General features: G+C 46.9%; 1 protein-coding gene across 8 annotated transcripts in view; it reads left to right on the forward strand.

Moving 5' to 3' along the window:
* The first annotated feature begins 54 nt into the window (after window positions 1-54).
* The window catches only part of LOC101937709 (zinc finger protein OZF-like), a 40378-nt gene continuing 29450 nt past the window's right edge, over window positions 55-10982 (forward strand). The window contains exons 1-4 of one of the 8 annotated variants that reach the window (XR_010591700.1): window positions 55-191; window positions 1185-4297; window positions 6453-6602; window positions 8724-9240. The gene's annotated coding sequence lies outside the window, so the exon portion shown is untranslated. Of the gene's footprint in view, window positions 310-1184; window positions 4298-6452; window positions 6603-8723; window positions 9241-10982 lie in introns of those variants that run through there. The other 7 variants (XM_024113422.3, XM_042843801.2, XM_024113423.3 and 4 more) reach the window with 7 other exon arrangements.

The raw sequence follows: 10982 nt of genomic DNA on the forward strand, positions 1-10982 counted from the left end.
TCGGAAGCAGATACTGATGGTAGTGAGGGCAGCAGCGGCTTCAGCAGCTGTTACAGCGCCGCAGATCCGGGGTGGAACTTCCCGGGTCAGACGCTGCTTCTGGCTGCCCGCTTATGTGACCTGGGAGCCCGGGCTGACCAGCTGCTGATGCCCAGCAGGGTCTGTGCAGGGAGAGAGAAGGGGGAGTTGCGGTCAGATTCACTTGTTTTTCCATAAAAAGAGTGTTTAACAATTCCTGAACAATTCTGATGCTTTCGGCTCTAGGCCGAAGCGTTTAAAGTCAGATCCATTCCTCTCTGTCTGTTAAAAGTCTGTTTTGATGTACATTTGTTTCAGGGGTTGAATAATTCTCCATTGTGCATGCACGCTGGTGTTTGTCCTTCAGTAAGATTTGAGTCTATTAACACACTTACACATTCTTTTCTTGGGCCTGTGAGTAGTCCCACTGGCTTCATTTAATCTCCGTCACTGGGTGGGTTTAGCACTGTCTCCCTGCATTCCCTGCTAGTGGAAGGTGTAGTCTAAGGACTAATAAAATAATCAAGGCCAGGATCTTTAAATACAGGAGTCTGAATTTAGGCTTTGAAATCCATATTCTGGTACCTGAATAAATGGCTTGATTATCACAAGTGCTGAGTACCAGAACTGAGTCCCAGTGTTGCAAGTTTCAAATATTTTCAAACTCAGGCTCCATACTGAGAAAGATGAATATGGATTTAATGGCTTGAAGTTAAGATTTGTTTGCTACTTTACAGGTTTTATCTTGCTGCTAACACGTACACATGCATGTCTTTACAAATAGGAGTGGTCCCGTTGACTTAATTTAACTTCTGCTAGTGGGAATGTTTCATTTTTTCAGTCCCAGTGGGCGGCTGTAATTAAGCAACCAGGTCAGGATCTTTAAATACAGGAGTCTGCATTTGAGCTTCCAAATCCACATTCAGGTACCTGCCTGCTTATCAAAGTCCTGCTTCCTCAGAAATGACCCCCGATATTTCAGGCTCAACATTCTTTAAATGCCAGATGCTACCTGAAGATGGATTTAAGAGTTTGCTTTACGTTGCTCTTTTTGAATATTTTGGCTTTGCATTTCTCCACAATAGCAGAGCCTGGGGAGACTCAGGATATGAAATACACTAAAGCCCCTAATGAGACTTTCCTAATTGTCCTTCTCACCCTGATAGGCTCCAGAATAAACAGCCACATTTCTCTCCAGATCATCCCATCCTCCCAGGGGACAGGGAAGGAGAATGGCTGCAGAGCAGGTGACCTTTCAGGAGATGGCTGTGTATTTTACTGAGCATCTGTGAGCTCTCCAATACCTGGCTTAGCAACACCTGTACAGGAACGCCACGCAGGAGAATTGTTATACCATGACCTCACTGGGTACGGATTCCTGTCACCTTGAGTATTGGAAGTTGGGAGAGACATTTAGCTTCTGCTCGGGCATCTTCACTGGTCCCCCATATTTCAGGTGAATCAGCCCTGATAGTCCCCAGAGCCTGCGTGTTACATACTGTCCCCTTCCCACACCACAGGAGACTCGGTGATATAATGATGGTGCTACTCTTCCCATAACTAAGGGTTTTAAGAGGGACAAACTCACTATTTTACCACCACCTTCCTCAGGCACGTTCCCTCCTCTGAGCCTCTGACCTCTCTGTTGTCTCAGAGAGGGACAAGTGTCTCATGACTTGGCTCTGCCTGAGTTCCCAGGGGCCAGCTTTTCAAAGGGGCTTCACCTTCATCTTGTTCATATTCTACCTCAGCCAGCTGTGTTAGCAGGAGGCCCCAGATGTTCTTGATGCTCTTGCACCAGGCAGGAAAAGCTTGAAGCAGGCTCACAGGGCTGGATCCAGCTGCTTGTTATTTCCTCGAGGGCAACCTTCTGAGCCTGATGTGCTGAATTGTTGGAAGGGGGGGGGGGGGTGTCCCTGGGGCCTGCTCCAGGCCAGGGTTGATCTCTGTGAAATGATGGTTCTTTGCACTGAGAACAGCCAGGTTCTAGGTTTGAACATAAGAACGGCCATACTGGGTCTGACCGAAGATCCATCTAGCCCAGTATCCTGTCTTCCGACAGTGGCCAATGCCAGGTGTCCCACAGGGAATGAACACAACAGGTAATCATCAAGTGATCCATCCCAGGTCACCCATTCCCAGCTTCTGGCAAACAGGCTAGGGACACCGTCCCTGCCCATCCTGGCTAATATCCATTGATGGACCTATCCTCCATGAACTTATCTAGTTCTTTTTTTAACCCTGTTATAGTCTTGGCCTTCACAACATCCTCTAAGAAGGAGTTCCACAGATTGACTGTGCATTGTGTGAAAAAATACTTCCTTTTGTTTGTTTTAAATCTGCTGCCTATTAATTTCATTTGGTGATCTCTAGTTCTTGTGTTATGAGAAATAACACTTCCTTATTTACTTTCTTTGCACCAGTCACGATTTTATAAACATCTATCATATTCCCCTCCTTAGTCGTCTCTTTTCCAAGCTGAAAAGTCCCAGTCTTATTAATTTCTCCTCATATCGCAGCTGTTCCATACCCCTAATAAATTTTGTTGCCCTTTTCTGAAACTTTTCCAATTCCAATATATCTTTTTTGAGATGGGGCAACCACATCTGCATGCTGTATTCAAGATGTGGGCGTACCATGGATTTATATAAGGGCAATATGATCTTTTCTGTCTTATTATCTATCCCTATCTTAATGATTCCCAACATTCTGTTCGCTTTTTTGACTGCTGCTGCACATTGAGTAGATGTTTTCAGAGAACTATCCACAATGACTCCAAGATCTCTTTCTTCAGTGGTAACAGTTCATTTAGACCCCATCATTTTATATGTATAGTTGGGATTATGTTTTCCAATTTCATCTGCCATTTTGTTGCCCAGTCACCCAGTTTTGAGAGATCCTTTTGTAGCTCTTCACAGTCTGCCTCGGACTTAATTATATTGAGTAATTTTGTATCATCTGCAAATTTTGCCACCTCACTGTTTACCCCTTTTTCCAGATCATTTATGAATAGGGTGACCAGATGAGAGGAAGAAAATATTGGGATACCGGGGGGCGGAGGGGAGGGTGGGGGTCCGCAAGCGGAGCAAAAAAAAAAAAAACCCGAGTGCTGCCGACGGAGCAAAAACAAACAAAAAAAACTGCCGGCGGAGCAAGATATCGGGACAAACACCTAAAAATCGAGACGGTCCCATTTTATCGGGACATCTGGTCACCCTATTTATGAATATGTTAAATAGGACTGGGCCCAGTACAGACCCCTGGGGGACACCACTATTTACCTCTCTCCATTCTGAAAACTGACCATTTATTCCTATCTTTGGTTCCTATCTTTTAACCAGTTACCAATCCATAAGAGGACCTTCCCTGTTATTCCATGACAGCTTACTTTGCTTAAGAGCCTTTGGTGAGGGACCTTGTCTAAGGTTTTCTGAAAATCTAAGTACACTATCTCCACTGGATCCCCCTTGTCCACATGCTTGTTGACCCCCTCAAATAATTCTAGTAGATTGGTGAGGCATGATTTCCCTTTATAAAAACCATGTTGACTCTTCCCCAACAAATTATGTTCATCTATGTATCTGACCATTTTGTTCTTTACTATAGTTTCAACCAGTTTGCCCGGTACTGAAGTCAGGCTTACCAGCCTGTAATTGCCGGGATGACCTCTGGAGCCCTTTTTAAAAATTGGCGTCACATTAACTATCCTCCAGTCATTTGGTACAGAAACCGATTTAAATGATAGGTTACAGACTACAGTTAGTAGTTCTGCAATTTCACATTTGAGTTCCTTCAGAGCTCTTGGGTGAATACCTTCTGGTCCTGGTGACTTATTACTGTTTAATTTATCAATTTGTTCCAAAATGTCCTCTAATGACACCTCAATCTGGGACAGTTCCTCAGATTTGTCACCTAAAAAGAATGGCTCAGGTTTGGGAATCTCCCTCACAGCCTCAGCCGTGAAGAACGATGCAAAAAATTAATTTTGTTTCTCTGCAATGTCCTTATCATCCTTGAGTGCTCCTTTAGCACAGGGGTGGGCAAACTACAGCCGGCGGGCTGGATGCAGCCCGCGGGATTGCCACCACCATGGCACCGCGGGCCCCGCTTCACTCCAGGAAGCAACCGGCACCACGTCCCTGCAACCCCTGGGGGAGGGGAGGCAGAGAGCTGAGCACGCTGCCCTTGCCTGTGGGTGCCTCCCCTGAAGCTCCCATTGGTGGCCAGTGGAGATTGCCTTGGCCCGGTGCACACCACTGCCACCCCAGAGCCGCTCCAGGTAAGCAGTGTCAGGCCGGAGCCCACATCCTGAACCCCTCCTGCACCCTGCACCTGAGACCCCTGCCTGCAGCCCAAACCTCTGCTGCATCCTACACCCCTCCCTGCACCAGTGCCCTGAGCCCCCTCCCACACTGTGCATCCCCTCCTGCACCCTAACCCCCTTCCCTGAGCCCCCTCATACACCCTGCACTCCCTCACTCCAACCCCCTGTCCCAGCCCTACATTCATGGCCCTGCATGCAATTTCCCCACCCAGATGTGGCCCTTGGGCCAAAAAGTTTGCCTACCCCTGCTTTAGCATCTCGATCATCCAGTGACCCTCACTAGTTATTTAGCAGGCTTCCTGCTTCTGATGTACTTAAAAAAATGTTGCTATTATTTTTTGAGTCTTTGACTAGCTGTTCTTCAAGTTCTTTTTTGGCTTTCTTAATTATATTTTTATACTTCATTTGGCAGGGTTATGCTCCTTTCTATTTTCTTCACTAGGATTTAGCTTCCACATTTTAAAGGATGCCTTTTTGCCTCTCACTGCTTCTTTTACTTTGATGTTTAGCCCCAGTGGCACTTTTTTGGTTCTCTTACTATGTTTTTTAATTTGGGGTATACATTTAAGTTGAATCTCTATTATGGTGTCCTTAAAAAGTTTCCATGCAGTTTGCAGGGATTTCGCTTTTTGCACTGTACCTTTTAATTTCTGTTTAACTTCCTCATTTTTGTGTAGTCCCCCTTTCTGAAGTTAAATGCTACAGTGTTGGGCTGCTGTGGGGTTTTCCCTGCCACAGGGATGTTAAATTTAATTTTATTATGGTCACTATTACCAAGCGGTCCAGCTATACTCACCTCTTGGACCAGATCCTGTGCTTCACTTAGGACTAAATCAAGTATTTCCTCTCCTCTTGTGGATTCCAGGACTAGCTGGTCCAAGAAGCAGTCAAAAGGTGTCAAAAAAACGTTATCTCTGCATCCCATCTGAGGTGACATGTACCCAGTCAATATGGGGATAGCTGAAATCCCCCATTATTATTATTATTATTGAGTTTTTAAATTTAATAGCCTCTCTAATCTCCCTGTGCATTTCACAGTCACATCCTGGTCAGGCGGTCCCTACTGCTATACTCTTATTATTAGAGCATGCAATTACTATCCATAGAGATTCTATGGTACAGTTTGGTTCATTTAAGATTCTTACTTCATTTGATTCTGTGCTTTCTTTCACATATAGTGCCACTCCCGCACCAGCACAACCTGTTCTGTCCTTCTGATATATTTTGTACCCTGGTATTACTGTGTCCCATTGATTATCCTCATTCCACCTAGTTTCTGTGATGCCTATTATATCAATATCCTCATTTAATATGAGGCACTCTAGTTCACACATCTTATTATTTAGACTTCTAGCAGTGATATATAAGCACTTTAAAAACTAGTCATTTTTTAGCTGTCTGCCATTACATGATGTAATTGAATGGGACTTTTTTTCATTTGACTCTCTCTCATCAGATCCTACCTGTATTTTATCATTTTCCATCCTCTCTTCCTTACTAGGATATTAATAGATCCTCCCCTAAGGGATGTCTCTGTCCGAACCACACGCTGTCAGCTCCACACCTGTCAGCTTTCCCCCAGCCCTTAGTTTAAAAACTGCTCTATGACCTTTTTAATTGTAAGTGCCAGCAATCTGGTTCCATTTTGGTTTAGGTGGAGCCCATCCTTCCTGTATAGGCTCCCCCTATCCCAAAAGTTTCCCCAGTTCCTAATGAATCTAAACCCCTCCTCCCTACACCATCGTCTCATCCACGCATTGAGACTCTGCAGTTCTGCCTGTCTAACTGGCCCTGCGTGTGGAACTTGAAGCATTTCCGACAATGCTACCATAGAGGTCCTGGACTTCAATCTCTTACCTAGCAGCCTAAATTTGGCCTTCAGGATGTCTCTTCTATCCTTCCCTATGTCATTGGTACCTACATGTACCACGACCACTGGCTCATTCCCAGCACTACACATAAGTCTATCTAGATGTCTCAAGAGATCCGCCACCTTTGCACCAGGCAGGCAAGTCACCATGTGGTTTTCTCGGTCATCGCAGACCCAACTATCTATGTTTCTAATGATCAAATCGTTCATTACTAATACCTGTCTCTTCCAAATAACCAGAGTTCCCTCCCCTGGAGAGATATCCTCTCACAGTGAGGCTACCACATCATCATCTGGAAGGAAGGTCCCAACTATAGGATAATTTCCCTCTACTCCAGTTGGATGTTCTCCTTCCCTGAGACTTTCATCCTCCTCAACAGCACAAAGGAGGTCAGTCCGGGGGTGGGAGCGTTCTGTGTCCCGGAAAGTCTCATCTATGTACCTCTTTGTCTCCCTTAGCTCCTCCAGTTCAGGTACTCTGATCTCCAAAAGCCTGTACACGGTCTCTGAGGTACACATACGCCACCCCCCCATAGGGCCGGTAATCATACATGTGGCATTGGGTGCAGTAAACTGGATAACCCCCACTTTGTTGCTGGACTTCTGCCTGCATTATCTTTTAACTCCTGAAGCTGGTTCCTATGTTGTTCTTTTCTTTTTATCAGGGGGTGTTTTACCTTTAGGTTTAAAGAATGTTAAGTGTATCTAACCCCCCACTCTCCCTGTAAACTCCCTTGCAAAACTCTCCTGTTAACCATTCCTGTTCGCTGGCTCCTCTGGTTGCTTAGGAGTGGGCTTTTTAAAGCCCTGCTCTTCCTGAGTAGCCCTGTCCCCTGGTTAAGGGTTGATGGGTACTAAAGGGCTTAGGGATCAAAGCCTCATCAAGAAGCTCTCAGCCTTGCCTAGCAGGCCGCTAGGCTCAGCACACACACGGTCAGCACACGGTCCCCCAAACAAACAGAATGTGTATGAATTGATTTAGGTGGTACAATTCTGTGGGGTAAATCTCCACTATGGGAGCTAAGCATGGGGACTTCAGAGCTCTGGGTTCAATTCCTGGTTGTGCCACACACTCCTTGTTTGAGCTTTTTAAGTCACCTAGACTGGGGTTTTGCAAAGGCCACAAGGGAGTTAGGCACCCAACTCCTATTGAGTGGGTCTGGGACCTTTCAGAGTCCCATTTTTGATCCTCTGGGCCTCAGTTCTTCCTCTGTGAAGTGAAGATAACAATCTACTCTCTGCATGAGTATTTACACAGAAAGCTCTTTGGGGCAGGGATTCATCAGAATCAGCTTCTTTGCACAGGAAGGGTGGCTCACTGGTAGAGCTCTGACCAGAAACTCAGGAAACATGGCTTCAATTCCCTGCTTTGCCCCAGGCTTCCTGTGTAAGCTTGGGTAAGTCACATCCGCTTAGATCTGCAAGAGGGGCCTAGGCATAAGCCTTGCCCCCCAAGGGGAGTTTGGTATCTAACTCTGTGCTAGGGGGAGACATCTCCCTCTGTTTAGTATTCACAGCCATGACCCTTCTCCTGGGGTAAGGTGCCTAAGTTAGGTCAGTCCTTCCTCATGGGGGGAAGTGGAAGAGAGATGCCCATTCCACTGAAGCTCAGACAAGAAGTATTCAGTTTACTCTGCTACAAGGGAGATTTAGGTTAGGTATTAAGAAAATATTCCTAACTATAAAGATAATTAAACACTGGACTAGGCTTCCATGGCAGGTTGTAGAAACCCCAAAACTGGAGTTTTTTTAATAACAGGTTAAACAAACCTGTGAGGAAGCATCTAGATATACTTGGTCCTGCCTCAGTGGGGTGGGGGGATGGAGTAGATGACCTTCCAAGGTTCCTTCCAGTCTTACATTTCTATGATTCACAATAACCAAGCGGTTAACGCACTCCCTGGGATGTTGGAGATATGTCTTCAAATCTCTACTCAATTAGAAGCAAGGACTTCATCCTGGGTCTTTCACCTCCTAGATGAGGGAGATAACTACTGGGCTGTAGAGTCTCTCTCAATGGAGATTTAATCATTTATACAAAGAACAGCAGCATCACCAGGATAGATGAGCATAAACCCACTGTCAAAGGTTCTGTGTTCAGTCCTTTTTTGGTGGCTCACTTTCTCCAATCTGGCTCTCCTCTCTTTAACTCAGATTAGCCCAGTCCATCAGTTTAACATAAAATAAATCAATCACCCCTTACATTTTAGGGCTTGCAGTCTTCCTATCAGTTCCCTAGAGGCAATCTGGCATGATGCTATTGTCCCTCTGCCATTTTAGACCAGTGGTTCTCACCCTATTTACCATTGTGGGCCACAATGCAGCTCTGTGTTTTATGTGCACTGCATCTACACAATATATATATATATACACACACACTATCTGTATGGCCCAGAGAATGTCACATTGGCTGCAGATGTGTGATAGCACTGCAAGCAGCCTGCGGGCTGAGAACCACTGTTCTAGGCTCTCCTGCCTTCCCTTCTCATTCTCCTTTTCCTTGCTTTATAGCAAGAGTTGTGGCAGCAGCAACAGCATCCCCTCCAGCAGCAACAGCAGCTTCAGCAGTGGTGGAAGAAATAGATCAAGGATGAGGAAGAAGAGCACCCAGCAACTGCTTTTACAGGAGCTGTTTCTGGAGCAGCTCCTCACTATACAACTCCATTTCTGGACTTGGGTAACCATCATCAATTGGTGGAAACGGGTCATCCCAGGTCTGCAGAATGATCAGTAGTGGTGAGAGAATTTCAGGATGGCAAAGACACCATTTTCGAGATCTGTACTGAACTAGCCCTAGAGCTGCAGTGTACTGACATGTAGTTCCCTGTCCCTCGGGAGAAGTCGATCACCATTGCCACCTGGAAGTTGGCCACCCTTGAATATTACCGGTCCATGGCCAACCAGTTCAGCATAGAGGGTATGTCTACACTACGAAATTAGTTCGAATTTATAGAAGCCGGTTTTATTGAAATCGGTTGTATACAGCCGATTGTGTGTGTCCACACAATAAAATGCTCTAGGTGCTCTAGTCGGCAGACCGCGTCCACAGTACGAGGCTAGCGTCGACTTCCGGAGCATTGCACTATGGGTAGCTATCCCACAGCTATCCCACAGTTCCCGCAGTCTCTGCCGCCCCTTGGAATTCTGGGTTGAGATCCCAATGCCCGGATGATGCAAAACAGTGTCGCGGGCGGTTCTGGGTACATGTCGTCAGGCCCCTCCCTCCCCCGTCACAGCAACGGCAGACAATAGATTCGCGCCTTTTTACCTGGGTTACCTGGGTTACCTGTGCAGACAACATGGAGCCCGCTCAGCTCAGCTGAGCTCACCGTCACCATATGTCCTCTGGGTGCCGGCAGACATGGGGACTGCATTGCTACACAGCAGCAGCTGCTAACTGCCTTTTGGCGGTAGACGGTGCAGTAGACTGGTAGCCTTCATCGGCGATCTGGGTGCTGGCAGCCGTGGGGCTTGCCTTTTGGCAGTAAATGGTGTATTACGACTGTTAGCCATCCTATTACAAGTCGGGTCATCGTACGTTAGCAGAGTCTTCCCTGAGCAGCCGATTGTGCAATAGGCCTGAAGACCATCGTCATACACCGCCCCGTATTTGCTGCCAAGCACCCAGAAAGATGCCGAGGGCTATCAGTCACGCTGCACCGTCGTCTTAAGATGTAAAAAAATAGATTTGCTCTGTATTCATTTGCTTCCCTTTGCTCTGTATTCATTTGCTTCCCCCTCCCTCCGTCAAATCAACGGCCTGCTAAACCCAGGGTTTTCAGTTTAATCTTTGGGGGGGACCAGTCTGTGACAGTTGTTTGTGTCTCTCCCTGATGCACAGCCACCGTTCTTTATTTTAATTCCCTGTGCCTGTATGCCATGTCGTCACTCGGCCACCCTCCCTCCTTCCCCTAGTCCATCAGATACTACGTTTGTGCCACAGCTCAGAGAGCCGAGAAGCGGTTCGCGCCTTTTCTTTGAATTCTGGGTTGAGATCCCAATGCCCGGATGATGCAAAACAGTGTCGCGGGCGGTGCTGGGTACATGTCGTCAGGCCCCTCCCCCGTCGTCACAGCAACGGCAGACAATACATTCGCGCCTTTTTACCTGGGTTACCTGTGCAGACAACATACCACGGCAAGCATGGAGCCCGCTCAGCTCAGCTGAGCTCACCGTCACCATATGTCCTCTGGGTGCCGGCAGATGTGGGACTGCATTGCTACACAGCAGCAGCTGCTAACTGCCTTTTGGCGGTAGACGGTGTAGCATGAGTGATAGCCGTGGGGCTGGCAGCCGTAGGGCTGCATTGCACCAGCCCCTTGCAGGCGATGGTATATTATGACTGGTACCCATCGTCGTCATACTGGTATGGCTGTCAATCATGGCCACCTGGGCAGACATGCTACTGTTTTGATGATGATGGTTACCAGTCGTAATATACTATTTTCTGCCAATTGCCCAGTATTGTCTGCTAAGCACCCAGAAGAGGCCGAGGGCGATGCTGGGTGCTGGCGGACGTGGGGCTGGCAGACGTGGGGCTGCATTGCTACACAGCAGCAGCCCCTTGCCTTTTGGCAGATGATGGTATATTATGATTGGTACCCATCGTCGTCATACTGGTATGGCTGTCACTCATGCTGCACCGTCGGCTGCCACCTTAAGATGTAAAAAATAGATTTGTTCTGTGTTCATTTGCTTCCCCTTCCTCCGTGAAATCAACGGCCTGCTAAGCCCAGGGTTTCCAGTTTAATCTTTGGGGGGACCATTCTG

This window comes from Chrysemys picta, chromosome 12 (genome assembly GCF_011386835.1).
Source record: "Chrysemys picta bellii isolate R12L10 chromosome 12, ASM1138683v2, whole genome shotgun sequence".
NCBI classification, from domain to species: domain Eukaryota; kingdom Metazoa; phylum Chordata; order Testudines; family Emydidae; genus Chrysemys; species Chrysemys picta.